We start from the raw sequence: 21,624 nt of genomic DNA, 5'->3' as shown, positions 1-21,624 counted from the left end.
GATTCTACTGGAGAAGAGGACCGACCCTCGTGTGAACATAAGGTAAGTATGTGTATATGGTGGTGTGTATGTATGCATTAAAGTTATACTTTCAAGGTGTGTGTGTAATGTCTTTATTTGGGGTATTTTTTTAGTAGTAGTACTACAGGTACCAGCGGGCCCGGTTTTCTGCCGCATGCTGGTACTTGTGGTTCTCCAAGTACCAGCTTGCGGGGGAGGCTTGCTGGGACTTGTAGTACTGCTACTAAAAACAATATTCATTACTTTCAACAAAGGCTATCAGCCCCCCATCCGCAGCCCATTGGATGGGGTGGACAGCCTCGGGCTTCACCCCTGGCCCTTGGGTGGCTGGGGGGGACACCCCTTGATTGAAGGGGTCCCCACTCCCCCAGGGTACCCCGGCCAGGGGTGACTAGTTGGATATTTGATGCCACGACCGCAAGGCACTGTATAAAAGTGACCCCCGGCTGTGGCATTATCTGTCCAGCTAGTGGAGCCTGGTGCTGGTTTCAAAAATACAGGGGACCCCTACGCTTTTTGTCCCCCATATTTTTGGAACCAGGACCAGGCGCAGAGCCCTGTGCTGGTTGCTTAAATATGGGGGAACCCCTGTCAATTTTTTCCCATATTATTGCAACCAGGGCCGGCTCAAAGAGACCGAGGCTGGTTTGGTTTAGGAGGGGGGACCCCACGCAATTTTTTTTTTAAGCTTAAACATTTTTTTTTTTTACAAGGTGCACAATGAAGCCCTGCACGGATCTCTCAGATCCGACCGAGATTCATTGTATTAAAGTCAACAGTGTTTTACAAGTCACTCACGTAAAACACTGCCTAAAAAAACGAATGACATCGACATCGGAAAACCCGAAAATGCAGAATACGGCAGCTTAGTAAATTAGTCGTAATCAATTCAAAAAGTTGCATATTTACACTTTCAATGTCATTCGTGATTGAACTTTGACCTCAAACGGGAAAATACGATTCTAAGTAAATTTACCCCTATGTCTTCTTTTTGTATTGTCTTTTTCCTTTCATGGGCCCACTGGCATCTCTGTCGGGTTGTGCTCCTTCATACTTGTCGGCCTTTGCCTGTGTGTTAACCCCCAAAGGGGGCTTCTGTGAAAAGAAGGATCCACTGTGCCCAGCACATTCTTGATCACTGTGTGTGGAGGAACCTGTGGTGTCTGAAGCCTTCTCCTGTGGAAGTTCTGAGGTTAACCCAACTGTAGACTTTTTGTTCAGAATAATCTTTTTGTACGGTCAGTAATTTAGCCTTTTTGAACTTAGTTAGTTCACTGCAATATTTATCAATATTTTCTTTCAACTTTTGCACCCATGGAGTGGTGGTATAAGCTTGTAATTTATCCAGATGGTTAAATTCAACATCACTTATTTGAGACTTTGTTTTAGCAAGTTCTTTCCCTGCTTCATCAATCACCAACAGGATTAAATCGAATGAGCATTTATTTAATATTGCTGCCCATTTTCTACAGAACTCAGGATTATATCATCCAATGGTGGGGACGTTTTTTACTCTGAAGCACCTGGGGATTAAACGGTCTCTAAAGTAGTTGGAAAGTGTCACTCCGTGTAGATAAAAATCTATTTCACATGTTTTTAGCTTGATCAATTGTGCATAAATCTGTTCTGGTGTTTCAACCCCTGTTGTTGTTGTCAGGTTATCCTTGAACAGAATTGCATCTGCATCACTATCAGAGAAAGAAAACTGATCTGTTTTTTTTCTAAACTTTTGATAGCCCAAAATATTACATTCTATTGTCGGTATATAGATGACGTCTGTTTGTTTTGGGGAGGTCAGGAATCAGATTTAACCAATTTCCTACAAGAGTTAAATACACAGGATGAGAACATCAAGTTCACTTACGAATACAGTGAGTCCAACATCCATTTTTTGGATGTTTCTGTCTCTATTATTGATCACCAAATTGATACAAGTGTGTATCACAAACCTGTAGATAGGAATACCTACTTCCATGTGGACAGTCATCACCCACCGCCCCTAAAACGAGGCTTGTCTTTTTCACAATTTTTGCGCATAGTCCACATCTATTCTAACCAACAGGATGCAGTACAACAGATAGATCTTATGTTAAATAAATTCCTTGTTAGAGGTTATTCCCCTAAATTGCTTAGAGATGCTAAAGATAAAACCCTTTCACTACCTAGAGATCAGGCCCTTAGTCGTAAATGAGACCCTGCAGCACATCCAATATGATATGGTCCCAGCAGTATACAGCAAATTCTTAACAATTTATAAAGGCAGCCAAAAAATATTGGCCTATAATCAATTCTGACCCTTCTTTACCTTGTTATTGAATAAGATATTGATGCCGGGCTTTCGCAGGGGTCGTGACATACAAGATGCGGTGGTACATAATGATATCACAGGCTTCAATGATGAACCCTTGATTCACTTTCTAACTCGAAAACCAGGAAATTTCAAATGCATCAATTGTACTACTTGTCAGTATCGAGAAACAGGGGCAACCTTTTTCCATCCATGTTCTGGCAAAAAAATTAAAATTAAATACCCCCTAAGCTGTTCATCCACACATGTAGTATATTATATCAGATGCCCATGTGTCTTACTTTATATCAGTAAAACTGTGCGCAGTTTTAAAGAGAGGATGGCAGCCCATCGATCTAGTATCAGGAAGGCACTTGATAATTCAGAAACCAATACTAAAGCAAAGATAAATGATCAGCCTGTAGCCAGGCACTTTCGTGAGCACCATCATAACCTGGCGACCTTGAGATATAAAATGATTGATTTTGCAACTTGAGACCAATTGGATTTACATGTTGCAAACTTTACTACCATTTGGCCTTAATGAACAACCTTCCTACAGTATTATTTTGGTTACTTGAACGTGTGGTAACCCATTATACTGTTATTTCAATATTGTTCCGAAATTATATTTAGTATTGTATTATGTGGCTAGCTCTAACTGTGTATTTTAGCCTTTCGATTTCATAACCTAATTATTGGCTGTGTACTAGCACAGTAAGAGGTATATCTACAAGTAGGCAGAAAGGTGTTATAGTTTTCACCTGAATTGATGTTTACAATATGTTTAATTTGTTACACTATGCAGTCAATTGTCATGGTGATGGGATGCACTTACTGGATACGCCACCCTTCATCCGGCCGGCTGACTGATGACGCCGATGTTTGATCACTTCCAGTGACGTCAGCGGGACCACGCCGGGAAGCGGGAGCGGACTCCGTTTGAACACCTGGTTGTTTCTATTTAAGGTATGTAAATGTACACTGTTTGTTTTTATATGTCCTGACGACGAGGATTAAAGGTCTCCGAAACATTTACCATATTTTCAGCTAAACAGGTAGTATTCCTGAGTGCCGTTTATTACTACTGCCAAATCTTTGATTCATTTAGGCACTGGGACTGTTTTATTATTAGCAGAGTGCCTGACACTTTCTGTTTCCTATATATATATATATATATATATATATATATATATATATATTAGAGATGAGCGGGTTCAGTTCTCAGAACCGAACCGAACCCCCACGAACTTCACAATTTGAGCCGGGAAATGAGTCCGGCTCGGGACTACCTGCCAGACTCAGTTCCCAGAACGTGGCAAAACGTCATCACTCTGGACTTGGAGAGTGAGGAAGACAGACCTCTGTCTCTCTCTGTGGGTGGTGGTGTCAGGTGGGGTCAGTGAGTGCTCTCTAGGAATGCTGTCCAGTCACTGTGCTATTAGGGGTGCTGTCCTGTCACTCACTGTAGTGTCATGTACTTTTAGGGGTGCTGCAGATGTACATGGGTGTTGCTCTCCTTGCTGTCACTGTGCTGTACAGATGCACTGTCCTCTTGTATGCTGTAAAAATACAATGGTGCTGTGAAAATACGGGATGCTGGCCCTGTCCTTTATACTGTAAAAATTCAGGGGTGCTGTGAAAATAAATGTACACTGGCCCTGTCTTCTATGCTGTAAAAATTCAGGGTTGCTGTGAAAATAAATGTACACTGGCCCTGTGTCGTATGCTGACAAATTACAGGGGTGATTGCCTGGTCCTGTATGCTGTAAAAATTCAGTGGTGCTGTGAAAATAAATGTACACTGGCGTTATCTTGTATGCTGAAAAATTTACAGGGGTGTTGCTAAAATTCAGGGGTGCTGGCCGGTCCTGTATGCTGTAAATATTACGGGGTGCTGTGAAAATAAATATACACTTGCCCAGTCTTGTATGCTGCAAAAATTCAGGGGTGCTGTGAAAATAAATGTGCACTGGCCCTGTATTTATGCTGTAAAATTACAGGGGTGTTGTGCAAATACAGGGCTGCTGGCCCAGTCCTGTATGCTGTAAAAATTCAGGGGTGCTGTGATAATAAATGTACACTGACCCTGTCCTGTATTCTATAAAAATACGTGGGTGCTGTGAAAATAAAAGTACACTGGCCCTATCCTGTGTGCTGTAAAAATCAGCGGTGCTGGCCCAGTCCTGTATGCTGTAAAAATTCAGGGGTCCTGTGAAAATAAATGTATACTGGCACTGTCCTGTATGCTTTAAAAATAGGAGGGTGCTGTGAAAATAAATTTACACTGGCCCTGTCCTGTATGCTATAAAAATACGTGGGTGCTGTGAAAATAAATGTATACTGGCCCTATCCTGTGTGCTGTAAAAATACAAGGGTGCTGTGAAAATAAATGTACACTGGCCCTGTCTTGTATGCTGTAAAAATGCAGGGGTGCTATTAAAACAAATGTACACTGGCCCTTTCCTGTATGCTGTATATATACGGTGATGCTGTGAAAATAAATGTATACTTGCCCTGTCCTGTATGCTGCAAAAATGCGAGGGTGCTGTGAAAATAAATGTACACTGGCCCTGTACTGCATACTGTAAAAATATAGGGGTGCTGTGTAAATAAAGGAGCACTGTTCTGTGTGCTGTAATAATAAAGAGGTGCTGTACCGTGAAATGGAGAACAAAAATTTGGAGGAAAAAATAGTGAAAGATCAGGAACCACTTCTAGTTCCTAGTACTAGTGCTGAAGCTGAAGCTGCCACCAGTCATGACATTGACAATGTAATTCCATCAATGTTGTCTGCTAATGCCGATGCTCAATGTCATATAGGGCATGTAAAATCCAAGAAGCAAAAATTTAGAACAAAAAAAAAATCTTATAAAAAACATAAAATTGACAATATGCCTTTCACGACATGAAGTGGCAAGGAAAAGCTAATGCCTTGGCCTATGTTCATGACTGGTGGTTCAGCTTCTCATGAAGATGGAAGCCCTCGTTCCTCTCAAAAAATAAAAAAAATTAAGCTTGTTAAAGCACAGGAAAAAACAACTGTGCGTTCAGAGATATCAGAAATCCCAAAGGAGAGTCCAAGTGTGTCCGCTGTTGTGATGCCTGGGCCTGACCTTCCCAAGACTGTATGGGAAGAGGAGGCTCATACCACTATTTGCACGCCCCCTGCAAGTGCTGAGAGGATCACCGCCAGTCCAGTTGCTGATATTGAGATTGAGGATGTCACTGTAGAAGTAAACCAGGATGAGGAGGATAGTGGTGTAGCTGGCACTAAGGAGGAAATTGACGATGAGGATTCTAATTGTGATGGGGTTTGTTTGAATAAGGCACCATTTGAGACAGTTGTTGGCCATGGGATGAAAAGGCCCATTGTCATGCCTGGGCAAAATACCAAAATATCCAACTCTTGGGTGTGGAATTATATCTCTGTGAGGATGAGGATGTAAACACTGGAGAGGGGAGGAATCAGACGATGAGGACATCTTGCCTCTGTACAGCCAGTTTGTGCAAGGAGAGATTAATTGCTACTTTTTTGGTGGGGGACCAAACAATGCAATCATTTCAGCCACAGTTTTGTGGCAGACCCTGACTCTGAAATGATTGGTTTGTTAAAGTGTGCACATCGTTTTTATACAACATAAGGGTGGGTGAGAGGACAACTCCATCTTGCACATATTTTCTTTGTCTGCCACATCATTCTGGGGGTGCTGCCCTATATGAGGTGCTGCCCCTCTGCCTTATCAGTCCAGTGCTGCTGGCCCTATCAGTCCAGGGGTGCTGCCCAACTGCCATTTAATTCCAGGGGTGCTGTTGCATGTCTGCTGTGCTGTGTAATTCTCCAAGAGTGCTACCTATGCTGTATAAGTCATGGGGTGCTGCCTATCTGCTTTATAAGTCCAGAGACCCTGCCATATAATACCAGGGGTGCTGCTGTACTTGATCCTAGGTTTAAATTAAAGCTTAGAGCAGAATATGAAACAAACTTCAACATCACAACCAGATTTGTTAAAGCATATAACCGCAAAGGTGGAAATGGAAATTGCAATTTTGACAAACTGTTTTCCAATGAGACCACATTTGTGCCAAAAGTAGTCAGATTCAGAAGAGACAGAATCATAATCCAGCTCAACTGCCGGAGGAAACTAGATTTTCCAAACACACCTATGTATACATGTCTGCCATATTATTCCAGGGGTGCCCTGTCTGAACCCACTCATCTAAATCTTCTAGTGTGCACTGTGTACCCAGCATTAGAGAGTGGTTCTTCTCAATTATTTCATGTTAAGGACTCACTCAAATGAATGGCTCCACTTAGTCCAATTTTTATTTCTCCTTCAGTTACTTGCATGTTTATTTGCAGTATTCACAAACATCTTCATGCACATGTTGAACCTATATAATTTTGTCTTTACACACTTGCAAATCCAGTCTGAATTACCTTAGCTTTTTACATACCCCCTCATGTCCTCTCATTTCTAATACCTCCTTCAACTTCAATTTCTGCTACTACATAAATGTTATGCTGTAGCCAAATTTTAATACCACTGAACACTTCCAACACGGGTGGTCATTCCGAGTTGTTCGCTCGTTATTTTTTTTTTCGCAATGGAGCGATTAGTCGCTAATGCGCATGCGCAATGTCCGCAGTGCGACTGCGCCAAGTAAATTTGCTATGCAGTTAGGTTTTTTACTCACGGCATTACGAGGATTTTTCTTCGTTCTGGTGTTCGTAATGTGATTGACAGAAAGTGGGTGTTTCTGGGCGGAAACTGGCCGTTTTATGGGAGTGTGTGAAAAAACGCTACCATTTCTGGGAAAAATGCGGGAGTGGCTGGAGAAACGGAGGAGTGTCTGGGCGAACGCTGGGTGTGTTTGTGACGTCAAACTAGGAACGACAAGCACTGAACTGATAGCACTGGAAGAGTAAGTCTCGAGCTACTCAGAAACTGCACAGAGAAGTCTTTTCGCAATATTGCGAATCTTTCGTTCGCAATTTTGATAAGCTAAGATTCACTCCCAGTAGGCGGCGGCTTAGCGTGTGCAATGCTGCTAAAAGCAGCTTGCGAGCGAACAACTCGGAATGAGGGCCACTATCCTTTCACCTGCATTTCTGCAATCCTACTGCTCTGTTCGTCTTACAACCACCACTCCTATTTCCAAATGTATCATACTATTTACCTAATCCACACTAAAGCATGTCTAACCTGTCACTATCACCCCCCAATACTGTTTGTCTACCCTATCTTTTTCTCTATCCCCTGCTTGCACCTCTATCCTTCTCCCCTATTCTCCTACATTTCCTCCTTCCTCCCGTCCTCTGTCTCCCATCCACCCCACTTATTCACTTCAACTCCTCCCTGACACCCCACTGTTATTCCCCTCTACCCTACCTTGGGCCCAATCGTCCACCACTTTGTCTTGCTCCCTCCCTTCTCTCCCTAACTCATCTCATATACCTCTATACCACACTTTACTCACTCCTTGCTCAACTTCTGCAGTGTCCATTCCTAGCTCAGGAGCCAGCACCCTCATTACACCCTCTGTATACCTGTTTTCTAAATCCATCTCACCTCATTTCTATAGCAACCCTGATAATCTCATTCACATCACTCCCTCAGACTCTCTCTCTCTCTCCTGTGCCCTTTGGAATGCCATATCTGTCTGTAATGAACTGCTCCCCGCCGATGATCTTTTCATCTCAAATTCCTTGCATCTCCTAGCCATCACTGAAACTTAGATAACCCCTCTGACCAGTTTCTCCCGCTGCTCTCTCTGCTGGGGGTCTCATGTTCTCACACCCCTGGGGGTTGCCATGGTGGTGGTGTTGGGCTCCTACCACCCTCTACTCATACCAACTCATACCACAAGAACCATCCTTTACATTCTCTACATTTGAGGTCCATGTTAGACGCCTCTTCCAACCTGTTCATCTTTGAGTAGCTGTCATTTACAGTCCCCCTGACATGCCCTCCAAATTCCTTGACAACTTTGCTTCCTGGCTTCCTCACTTCCTCTCTTCTGACATTCACTCCATTATCCTATGTGATTTCAACATCCCTCTCGATAACCCCACAAAACCACCTGCCTCTTAACTCGTTAACCTCACCTCTTCACTTGATCTCTCCCAGTGGACCTCCTTCCCCTCCCATGTGAGTGGGATCTCACTGGATCTGGTCTTCACTCACCGCTGTGATCTTTCTGATTTCTCCAACTCCCTGTTCCCCCTCTCTGACCATCACCTGCTTACTTTTAACCTATCTCTATCTGCATCTCTACCACCTAAGACTACCATCACTGACACCACTTCCCTATCCTCCCTGTTTGACTCACTCCTCTCTCCTATTCTCTCTCTTTCCTGCCCTGAACAAGCTACTTCCCTATACAATGCATCCTTTACCTCTGCTCTTGATTCTGTCACCCCACCAACCACTATTAACCCTCGCAGATTAACCCCTCAACTCTGGCACACCAAATGCACCAGATATCTGCAAAAATGCTAACGTACCACTGAGCGACAGTGGAGGAAATCATGCTCTAAGGCCAACTTCCTCCACTACAAATTTATGCTCTCATCCTACTTTGCTGCCCTTACCCACTCTAAACAATCTTACTTCAAAAACCTCATCTCCTACCAATCATCAAACCCCTGGTGCCTCTTTGCCACCTTCAACTCACTCCTCTGCCCACCCCCGCCTCAACTCCCCACTTCACTTTCTGCTTTTGTCTTTGCCACCTACTTTACATTGAAAAATGTACTTCTTTCATCAGGACATAACATCCCACCAGAACCTGAGCATCCTCCCTCCTCCATTTCCTGACCCCCCTCTCCTTCCCTCCTTGCAACTCTGACATCCTTCTTCCCTGTATCTGGAGATGAAGTCATTGTCCTCATCCAGTCCTCACCCCCCACCACCTCCTCACTTGACCCTATTCCCTCCCGCCTTCTCTGCTTCCTCTCTTCATCTGCCTGTTCCCATCTCGCCCATCTACTCAGTCTCTCCCTCTCCTCAGGCACTGTCCCTTCTGCCTTCAAGCATGCACTTGTCTCCCCTATTCTTAAAAAACCTACCCTTGATCAAACCAATCTCTCCAACTTCTGACCCATCTCTCTCCTCCCTTTTGCCTCCAAACTCCTTGAGCGTATTGTCTACAACTGCCTCACTATGTTTGTTTCTTCCCACTCACTGCTTGAACCTTTCCAGTCTGGTTTCCATCCACTGCACTCCACTGAAACTGCCCTCACGAAAGCATGCAATGACCTCTTTGCTGCTAAATCCAGGGGCCACTACTCTCTGCTTATTCTCATTGACCTCTCTGCTGCTTTTGACACTGTAGACCACCCTCTCCTTCTGCAAATCCTTTACTCCCTTGGTTTGCATGATACTGCTCTCTCCTGGCTGTCCTCCTATCTTTCTGATCGTTCCTTCTCTGTCTCCTCTCATGACTCCACCTCCCCCCCACTTCTTCTACCAGTAGGTGCCCAGCAAGGTTCTGTTCTTGGGGCTCTCCTTTTCTCTAAACATCCTTATTAGGTGAGCTCATTAGCTCTTTTGACTTACAATATCATCTCTATGCTGATGATACTCAAATCTACCTTTCCTCCCCTGACCTCTCCTCTGCTCTACTCACTCATATCTCCAACTGTCTCTCTGCTATCTCCTGCTGGATGTCCCACACTTTCTTAAACTTAACATGTCTAAAACTGAGCTAATTATCTTCCCTCCCTCCCGCATAACCTCACCTCCCACAATTTTATTATTCATTAATGGCACAACTATCTCCTCGAGCCCCCAAGTGTGATATATTGGAGTAATCCTTGACTCCTCCCTCTCCTTCAAACCACACATTCAGTACCTCTCACAAACCTGCATTTTACATCTCAAAAACATTTCCAGGATCAGACCCTTTCTCAACCAGGATACTACTAAGACCGTCATCCACTCACTGGTCATCTCCAGATTGGACTACTGCAATTTCCTCCTCTCTGGCCTCCCGAAAATATGCCTCTCTCCACTCCAATCTATCCTCAATGTTGCTGCCCATCTCATCTTCCTCACTAAACGTACTATATCCACATCCCCATTCTTGCAGGACCTTCACTGGCTCCCCTTCCCATTCAGAATCCAATTCAAGCTTCTCACACTCACCTACAAAGCCCTCACCCACTCTTCTCCCTCACGCTGTCTCTCCTGCCAACTGATTACTTTTTCCCACAACTACCTAGAAGATTTTGCATGTGCTGCACCATATCTCTGGAATTCTCTACCTCTTCCCATCCAACGCTCCTCCTCACTACAAAACTTCAAATGGGCTCTCAAGACTGACTTCTTCACCAAACTCAGCCAACTCTCCTCCTAACCCTCTTGACTATGCGCTCTATCTACCCCTACTGTGTTATCCCCGGTCTGTCAGCCATTCACCTTTTAGATTGTAAGCTTTCAAGAGCAGGGACTGCTTTCCTCTTGTGCCTTTACTTTTCTTACTTACACTATCTTATACTTCATACTCCCTTTTATGGAACCTGACCCCTGGTTTTCCATACTTGTCCTATTTTGTTTTGAGCTGTAAGTGCTGTTTTCTTGTTTGCTAATTTGATTATGTACTGTGTAATGGGCGCTGTGGATCCCTTGTGGTGCCATATAAAGGATGATAATAATAATAATAATAATAATAATAATAGTCAACCCTAATTTTGATTTATTATTAAGGTTCCACATTTTGGGATTATTTACAAGATGTGCATTTGTTGTACAGGGTTATTTTACTAAGGGCAGTATAGGATTATCACAAGACCTCACGGTGTTAGAAGACCAGAGTTACAGTAATCTTGCATTGCATCAGCTTTCCATTGCACTGCAGCACTAGATGGGCAGGAGCTCCTGTGAGGCACAAAACGTTACTGAATAAAGCCCAGTATGGAGTCTCATGGTGGCTTACAGACAGGAAGATGTCTGGCTCACCTGGCTGAGGCATGCTGTGGGCACAGAGGTTAGCATTGTTCCCTCCCACAGTCCTACTTATAGCATGAAATGAGTTTCAACTGTAGCGTGGTAAAGTACACTAGGGCTCAATAACAAAAACATTCACTGCACAGTCCTTCTTAGTACTTTACCGAACCCACTCAAACTCAGCTTGCCTGATCCAGAGCTGCTGTGGGGACTCAGGAGGGGCTTCTAAAATATCTTAGGGGCTAATTTATTTAAAAAGAACATTTTTATAAAATAAACAAGACACACAGGTATGCTCGATGGAAGGTAAATCAATCAAGAGAAACCAAAAGAACGGGCGCTACCAGGGCTGGTTCTCCATGCAGCTGTACAGGAGATAGTCACACTCCTAAACAAAACAATATCTACAAAGACAACAGCGCTATGGATTCGAGTGATAGGCAGTAATAGTGTAACAATTAGTAGGATAAAAACTTTGTTTAATACTGTAAATAAAATTCACATTAAGATTTCCTAATAGGAATTAATAACATTGGTGTACAGAAATATAAGCATTAAGGATCCTTTGAGAAAGCTGTCTAAGGACAGTGAAACGTGTCAGGACGTGCTTCCCCTCTGGTCAGTGGGTCTCCAAGAAGGATATCCTATTGCGGCAAACTCAACGGTGGAACTTTTTTTCAGGATCGGTCCAAGCACAGAAGGTTAAAAGGACTCCTCCAAAAATGCGCTTCTTTTCCATGCAGGACTAGCGACAATGGACTTACCTTTGAAAATTACCTGAAGGACCGGTAACTATAATTATCCTTTAGGACCTTGCAAACGGTCCACATTTGAAAGATACCAGCTGAGCCGCAAACTATATAGGTCCAAATCCAGTTGACTTTAACTACACAGGACCTTGTGAGTGAACCCACTTGTCTGACCGTATAGAGGGGTTAGCCATTTTTTATCCAAACTTGTTTGAGTAAATATGCTTAATGTTTATATTTCTGTACACCAATGTTATTAATTCCTATTAGGAAATCTTAATGTGAATTTTATTTACAGTATTAAACATAAATTTTTTTCCTACTCATTGTTACACTATTATTGCCTATCACTCGAATCCATAGTGCTGTTGTCTGTGAAGACACAGGTATGCTCACATGCATGTAACTGGTACACACAGGTATGCTCACATGTGTGTTACTGGGAGCTGTTTGCTTGGTTAAAGTCCTTTACGTTCCACACCAGTATAGGAGTGGAGGTGAAAGCCTGTGTGTTGTTCCTGATTGTGTGTGCCTCTCTAATTTTTAATCACCTTCTTGACACTGTCCTCTTTCCTCTTCTCATAATGTTAAAAGTCATCAAAGAAGGAGGTGGTATGTTTGTAACTAGCTATGATTTGAGGAACTTGGTGAGCTTTTCCTGGGGGACCACCTGTCGGTGAAATTATGGGTTTATTAAACTGTGCATGTCCTGTTTAAACAACATAAGAGTGGGTGGGAGGGCACAAGGACAATTCCATCTAGCACCTCTTTTTTTCCTTTGCATTATGTACTCTTTGGGGCCTAGTTTTTAAAACTGCCATCCTGTCTGCCACTGCAGTGCCACTCTTAGATGGGCCATGTGTTTGTGCGCCCACTTTTGTCGCTTAGCTTAATCATCCCGCTACCTCGTGAAACCTTTTGGCCTAAAAACAATATTGGGGGTCATTCCGAGTTGTTCGCTCGTTATTTTTTTCTCGCAACGGAGCGATTAGTCGCTAATGCGCATGCGCAATGTCCGCAGTGCGACTGCGCCAAGTAAATTTGCTATGCAGTTAGGTATTTTACTCACGGCATTACGAGGTTTTTTCTTCGTTCTGGTGATCGGAATGTGATTGACAGGTAGTGGGTGTTTCTGGGCGGAAACTGGCCGTTTTATGGGTGTGTGCGAAAAAACGCTAAGAAGTGTCTATTCGCAATTCTGCTAATATTTAATCGCAATTTTGATAAGCTAAGATTCACTCCCAGTAGGCGGCAGCTTAGCGTGTGCAAAGCTGCTAAAAGCAGCTTGCGAGCGAACAACTCGGAATGAGGGCCATTGTGAGGTGTGAGGTGTTCAGAATAGACTGGAAATGAGTGGAAATGAATGTTATTGAGGTTAATAATACTGTAGGAACAAAAATACCCCCAAATTCTGTTATTTTAGCTATTGTATGTTTAAAAATAAAAACCCAGATCCAATACCAAAACCCGAAAAGGTGGTATTGGCAAAACCAATCCAGATCCAAAACACGAATGGAGATCCATATCCAAAACCAAAATCCAAAAAACGAAAAGTGTCCGCTGCACAGCTCTAAGATATATATATATACACACACACACGCACACATGTGTGTCACGATGTCTTCTTTCCTAATGGCAACACTCTGATGTCGACAGCTATGATGTTGGTACAGTATGTTTAAAATGTCAAAATGATGGACATCATGGAAAATGATCTAATGGTCAAAATATCGAATTTTAAATATTGACATAGTGAAAATGTTGACATTAGCATTAGGGTAAGACTTTACTTACATATGGATTATCGACATGGTGACTATAGGCGTGCCCAGCAAATTTTTTTAGGGTGTGCACTGCCAGAGGGGCGTGTCTAGCACCATCTGCTGGGTGTTTCTAGCACTGCCTATTGGGCGCATCAAGATGATATATATATAATACACTGGGAAGGGCCCATTCGAGCCCCCTCCTCTCTGCCGGCAGTGCTGGAGAGTCCGAGCACTAGAGGGCTCAGTCTCTAATGCGCATGCGCAGGTCACTGGATAAATGGCCGATGCACCATTTTGCCGGTGATTTCAGAGCACTGCTGAGGTTGGCGCGGGACTTTGAAGGGGTAAGTAAATGGGTGCAGCATGTGCGGTGGGGGCCCCCTCTGGACTCACGGTATCGTATGCACTGCACACACTACACCCATTATAGATATGCCAGTGCCTTTAGTGCTGTGCTAGGGTTCTTCCTGAAATGACAACACAGTTTTGCTACCACGGAGATGACAGTCTTTCCTTCTCACTGTCTCATCAATGATTATCAGTACAAAGCAGAACTTAACTTTCATTAGAGTAGTCTCACAGTTAGTTTAATTCAGTGCATCCAGAAAGTATTCACAGTGCCTCACTTTTTCCACATTTTGTTATGTTACAGCCTTATTCCAAAATGGAATAAATTATTTTTTTCCCTCAAAACTCTACACACAATACCCCATAATGACAGCTTGAAAATACCATGTACATAAGATTTCACAGCCTTTGCTCAATACATTGTTGATGCACCTTTGGCAGCAATTACAGCCTCAAGTCTTTTTGAATATGATGCCACAAGCTTGGCATACCTATCGTTGGGCAGTTTCGCCCATTCCTCTTTGCAGCACCTCTCAAGCTCCATAAGGTTGGATGGGAAGCATCGGTGAACAGCCATTTTCAGATCTCTCCAGAGATTTTCAATCGGATTTAAGTCTGGCCTATGGCTGGGCCACTCAAGGACATTCACAGAGTTGTTCTGAATCCACTCATTTTATATCTTGGCTGTGTGCTTAGGGTTGATAACCTGCTGAAAGATGAACTGTCACCCCAGTCTGAGGTCAAGAGTGCTCTGGGGCATGTTTTCATCCAGGATGTCTCTGTATATTGCTGCATTCATCTTTCCCTCTATCCTGACCAGTCTCCAAATTCCTGCTGCTGAAAAACATCCACACAGCATGATTCTGCCATCACTATGCTTCACTGTAGGGATGGTATTGGCCTGGCGATGAGCGGTGCTTGGTTTCCTCCAAACATGATGCCTAGCATTCACGTCAAAGAGATCAATCTTTGTCTCAACAGGCTAGAGAATTTTGTTTCTCATGGTCTGAGAGTCCTTCAGGAGCATTTTGGCTAACTCCAGACAGGCTGCTGTGTGCTTTTTACTAAGGATTGGCTGCCGTCTGGCCACTCTACCATACAGGCCTGATTGGTGGATTGCTGCAGAAATGGTTGTCCTTCTGGAAGGTTTTCCTCTCTCCACAGAGGAATGCTGTAGCTCAGACAGAGTGACCATCAGGTTCTTGGTCACCTCCCTGACTAGGGCCTTTCTCCCCTGATTGCTCAGTTTAGAAGGCCGGCTAGTTCTAGTAGAGTCCTGGTGGTTCCGAACTTCTTCCATTTACAGATGTTGAATGCCACTGGGCACATTGGGACCTTTAAAGCTGCAGATATTTTTCTGTACCCTTAACCAGATTTTTTACACCAGTGTTATTGACATTCAATCTACATTCAGTACATTCCTATAGACAGTATATGCCTCCCAAACCTTACAATATAATGATCTAATAACTTCAGAATACCAATATAGTCAACTTCCACCCCATCAGTTCATATAGAAACAGCTACCGGTCTAGATAAATATCCTTAGAGCAGTCTATGGCAATGCACTTGCAAATTACCCCAGGATGTGTCTTCCTCCTAATATTGGGTCCTTTTAAGTATTTTTTGCTTTCCATTTTGCTTGTTGCAGTTTCTAAGGAGATGATATTCTCCATTTGCTGTCATATTGACATGAGTGTAGTGCCCTAATAATGTCCCTCCTCTCCTTTTTGGCAAAGTTTAAATGCCTTTGGCTGGGAGGGATTGTATTGGAACGCCTGTCTGCAACAACAAGGAAAGGATTTAACTCACAGTTTGAGGGCTGCCGCACTTTCTCCTTGGACAGCACTGATAAACAGGCTGCTGGTTGCTGTATGGGTTTATTGATGCAGGAGGGGAGGTGGGTGTTTTACGCCTTAAATCCTCAGAAAGGCTGCCTCGCCTCAAGTTGAGAGTGTCCACCACCTTCTCTTTGATGTCATTGTTGTCTGCTGTGCCTCAGCTGCAGGATACAGAGGTGAGTTTCTAGTGCTGCTGTTAGTGGCTGGATCACCAGGAAACAGGAAGATAATTAGTGTTTTTCCTCCGCTTCACTAAGACTCAGTCTCTGAAGTCCCTGACGGTAGCAAGGACAACTTTAGGAGGCTCTAGATCCTTTCTTTTAGGCAGAAATCACCCCTCAGCAGTAAACCCTAATAAAATGTTTCACTTTTCACAGATAAAACATTTATTTACAATAAAACCTATATTTCACATTTCACACATATCTTACATGACCCTGATGGAAGAGGAACTTACTGTCAACCCCAGTCGGGGAGATCTCATAGACAGTAAGTGCACACTTTGTTGTTTATATTAAACAGGACATGCACAGTTTAAGAAACCAATCAATTTAATGACAGCAACTGTCATTTGTGGCTGAAATGATTGCTTTGTTTGGACCACCACAAAACAAGCTGCCAATGGTCTCTACATACTGTACACAAACTGGTTCTACATACTGTAGGCAAGATGTCACCACCATCATCATTATCATCATCATCATCATCACCAGCATCATCATCATCATCATCATCCAATTCCTCACCATCATCAGTGTGTACATCCTCTTCTTCATACAATATTCATTTGTACCGGACTGACTGATATGCCTATTTGGATGCTGTCCCTAAAATAATCATCAACCATTCTTTGAATAATGACTGTAGCAAATGCAGTCATGATAGACATGTCTCTAATTGTTGTCAATTCCCTCAGTCTGAAACAGATGTTAAAGGGTTTTGCTGAGTGATCTGCATCACCACCAGTGGGTCTCTTAGGAAAAAAAATGTTTTCCTGCCAGCTGCATCACATTCCGCTTGAGCTGACAATCTGCTCACCAACAGCTCTTTGCATCTCTTCAGATTTGTGTTCATTGGAAAGAAAGACACAATGGATGATCTAAACCTAGGATCAAGTATGGCCACCGAAATATAGGGATCTGATTTCAAGAGATTGATGAACCTTATACACTGGAAAAGCAAATTAAGGGCTTGATCTACAAGTCCGACATGCTTAATGGAATTGCTTAGTTTCAGCTCCTCCTTCAGTTTATCCAGCTGCTTGTCCAAGAGTCTGATAAGGGGGATTGCCTGACTCAAGTTGGCAGTGTCAGAACTAAGTTCACATGTGGCACCTTCAGAGGGTTTGAAAACCTTGCACAACAAAAAAGTATTCTCCACTGTGCTTTACTAAGGTGCATTCCCCTCACCCTTTCCCTATGTCATAGGTTGCTGTGTTGCCTTGGATGGCATTTTGCTGTTCCTCCATCCACAAAGTATATAAAGGGTTGATTTCCACCTCGTTACTACCTCTTGTTTTAGTTTGTGGCAGGCCAAATTAAACAGTACTTGCAGGTTGTGCAATCTTCTACATGCAATTGCCGAATGGCAAAAAGTTTCCAGAATTTTTCAGGCCACAGATAGTAACTCCTGCACACTCCTGTCATATTTTTTTTAATTTCACCACCAAGTTAATTATGTGAGCAAAATATGGGACATGTTGGAATTCACCCAGATGTAAATGCTTTCACAATATTGGTTGCATTGTCCGAAATCCCAAATCCCAAGGAGAGTGCAGGTGGGATAAGCCATTTTGCAATGATTCTCTGATTTTTTTCTAAGAGGTTGTCAGCGATATGCCTCTCAGTGAAACCGGTGATACACAGAGTGGCCTGCATCTGAATGAGCTTGCATCTGTTAGATGCTGCTGCTGAAGGCAATATACTTACCCAGTGGGCTGTCACAGTCATGCAATCTTTAGTTTGCTTTGTACCACTTGTCAACATATCTGTGGACAGTGAGTACAACACCATTTTGGAGGACACTAATAACGCTTTTTTAATGTCCTTGTTCAGACTGGAAATTGCTTTTCTTGTGATCTGGAATCTAGATGAGATTTGGTAGCAGAAACACTGGACTTCAATAAACTGTCTAAAACCCACTGCAATGATGGCGTAAACTGACATCTAATACCAGCATAGCTGTTATGGCATCAGTAATCCGCTGTGCAACTGGGTGACTGCTGTCATACTTATTCCCCCTTGCAAAGGATTGTTTAGCAGTCAACTGTTTTGTTACACTACTACAAGTTGTATTCCAGGTACCCTACTAGGATGAAGAGCAGTAGCAGTAGCAGAGGGTGTAGCACTCAATGAACCTACAGAGGAAGCCCAGATAGGAAAGGAGTCAGTCATGATTATGAAATTGGATGCATGACTACTTCCGATCATGATTGAGGAAATTGATGATGAAGGTGTTGGTGGTGGAGATTGCAGGTGCTTGGATATAACAGAGAGAAGGGAGCTAGGTGACACTAGACCGGTGGTTACATATTTAGCAAAAGTTTCTGAATTTGTAAAAAACTATTGATGACTGTGCTGCAAGAGAAGTAACAGGGAGGAGGTTCCTAGATGGTTAAGGTTCCTACCTTTACTTACTATGGCTTTACAAAGGTTACAGAATGCTTGACACTTATTGTCCGGATTTGGGTAGAAATAATTCCAAACATAAGAGGTGGATTTTTTACCAAGGTATGACAATGGTTTTTATCTCATGGGCAACACCTGTTTCCACTTTGCCTGATTTACACACAAAAATCCTTGTCAACATCCTCATCATCAACATGCTTATTAGCGCCAGCTACACATGTATACTACTCATCCTGGTGCACTTGCGCAGATACATCTTCAATTTCTTTGTCAGCATGTTGTGCTGCTCATCCCCACATTTGCAGAGGGTGCACAAATGGTGGAAAGAGCTTCCTCTTCAATTGCAGCAAAGGAAAGTACAGGCTCACTTATTGCAACTGGAGATCCCGGAAGTGAACAAGCCCAACGGGCGAAACGCGTTTTCCACGGACTACAGCATGGGACCTGTCCTTGGAGGATCCTGTATTATCACCTATCTCCTGATCCTGACATTTTGAGTATCACTTTTCTATCTGCTATTTTCCATCTGCAATTTAAGTTTGAATTTCCATTCTTATAGGTTCCTTTTTTTCATTGGGCATATTTATTGCACATTAAGCAGTTGTGATTTTCTGTGCACATTTTAGTATTATAATCCTACATATCGCAGGCCAGCATTATTGGCATATGTGCTCATTTGGCACACTATTCCACACTGCATGCTATATGTTGGAGATTTTTCTTGCATACTAATAATCCTATAGATTGCAGAACAATATCACTGCAATAAGTGCCTTTTTTTTGTTTGACACACCAATTAACACTGCAAGCCAATTATTTTGGATTTTCTGTGCATAATATAGCCCGATAACCCCATAGATTGCAGACTATACTCATTCTTCACACTATTTCATTTCCTTTGTATACAGTGTGTTATACCTTTTAGGTTTTTTTCAAAGTAATGATGTTTTGCTTTGTACAAAAATGAATATATATGTGAAGTATATCTACATGTACTATTTTACCTGACGCTGCATACTTTGTGACGTGGTCTCCCACCAGGGTTAACAACCACCAGTCCAATTCTAAAAGTGACAATATCCTTTTTCCTTTCACCACTTACTATTTTCCGTAGACTCTCATTCACGATCCAGGGTGCACTTTGCCACTAAGTGACATTTGTTTCACCCCGCCTAACGTGGAAAGTAGATCTACACATTATATGGCTTTATCTTTCTAAATCTTTACTCTACCATCTTTATATAGATGCACTCTCATTGGTAGATATCCTCTCTACTATCACACCACGCTGCTAATGCCAGATCTCGTCTGATCTTGGAAGCGAAACAGCGTTGGGCCGGGTCAGTACCTTGAGAGGAGACTCCTTGGGAATACCTGGTGTTGTAGAGTTGGGACTATTCCCCTTCCTCAGAAGGGTGGACACCAACAGCAGTATCACCACTATTTGTTCTTTCAAAACTTTCTTCTCTTTTTTCTGCGTTCAGGTCATGTCAACACAGATATCTCCAATTCTGAGTAACATGGAATAACAGGTGAATAATAAATTGCTTAGAATCAACCTGATTTCAGTGGTTTTCTAAGACACATTATTTGACCTCCTACATTAGTGACCTCCTTGGTCGGTCTCATTAATACAGATTATCTGTACTGGTCAGGAGAAACGGGTGTTAGACTATTAGGTGTCTGCAGCCTTTCTCATGTGATTAACAGACCAGAACATTTTTTACATTTTCTCATGTCTTTCTTATGTTTACACTTTTCTTTGGATCATAGAGGGGTATTTGTTTTTAACTCTTGATCAATAAATATAAATTTTAATAATTTTAATAATTGAACAATATTTTCTTCTTTCTTTAAGAGTGCGCCCACACAAGGGGTGGCATTCTGTATGCCGGCGGTCGGGCTCCCGGCGCTCAGTATACCGGCGCCGGGAGCCCGACCGCCGGCATACCGACACTTATTTTCCCTCGTGGGGGTCCACGACCCCCATAGAGGGAGAATAAAATAGTGTGGCGCGCGTAGCGCGCCACCGTGCCCGTAGCGTGGCGAGCGCAGCGAGCCCGCAAGGGGCTCATTTGCGCTCACCACACTGTCGGTCAGCCGGCGGTCGGGCTCCCGGCGCCGGTATGCTGGGCGCCGGGAGCCCGACCGCCGGCCAGCCGTAGTGAACCCCACACAAGAGCTTTCTTTCTCTCCTCTTGCCAGTACACAAAAATCCTTGTCAACATCCTCATCATCAACATGCTTATTAGCGCCAGCTACACATGTATACTCCTCATCCTGGTGCACTTGCGCAGATACATCTTCAATTTCTTTGTCAGCATGTTGTGCTGCTCATCCCCACATTTGCAGAGGGTGCACAAATGGTGGAAAGAGCTTCCTCTTCAATTGCAGCAAAGGAAAGTACAGGCTCACTTATTGCAACTGCATACAGTTGGTTCCTATTCCTTAACGAGTTTCATTTTTTTGACACTTCTACAGGAAGAAGGGCTTACATCATCATAAGAGGCAGAACCACCAGTCATAAATAAAGACCAAGGCATTAGCCTGTCCTTTGGGGTCATTCCAAGTTGATCGCTCGCTGCCGTTTTTCGCAGCGTAGCGATCAGGCTAAAAATCGGCTATTCTGAGCATGCGTATGGACCGCAGGGCGCACACGCCAAGTAATTTCATACAAAACGAAGCAATTTTACACAGGGGCGAGCAATGCTTTTCAGTCGCACGGCTGATCGGTGAGTGATTGACAGGAAGTGGGTATTTCTGGGTGGAAACTGACCGTTTTCCGGGAGTGTGCTAAAAAACGCAGGCGTGCCAGGCTAAAATGCAGAAGTGGCTGAAGAGATGGGGGAAAGGGCGTGTTTGTGATGTCAGACCAGGAACTAAACAGTCTGCAGTGATCGCTATCTAGGAGTAGGTCTGGAGCTACTCAGAAACTGCAGGAAAAGATTTACGAGCAATTCTGCTAATCTTTCGTTCGCACTTCTGCTAAGCTAAGATACACTCCCAGAGGGCGGCGGCTTAGCGTTTGCACTGC

The 21,624-nt window shown here is 43.3% G+C and overlaps 1 pseudogene; it reads left to right on the top strand.

Annotated features, from left to right (window-relative positions):
• The first annotated feature begins 19,860 nt into the window (after positions 1 to 19,860).
• On the top strand, positions 19,861 to 19,979 carry LOC134936870 (5S ribosomal RNA; annotated as a pseudogene).
• Positions 19,980 to 21,624: the final 1,645 nt, after the last annotated feature.

This window comes from Pseudophryne corroboree, chromosome 6 (assembly GCF_028390025.1).
Source record: "Pseudophryne corroboree isolate aPseCor3 chromosome 6, aPseCor3.hap2, whole genome shotgun sequence".
NCBI lineage: Eukaryota > Metazoa > Chordata > Amphibia > Anura > Myobatrachidae > Pseudophryne > Pseudophryne corroboree.
This window is presented reverse-complemented; position numbering and strand designations above follow the sequence as displayed.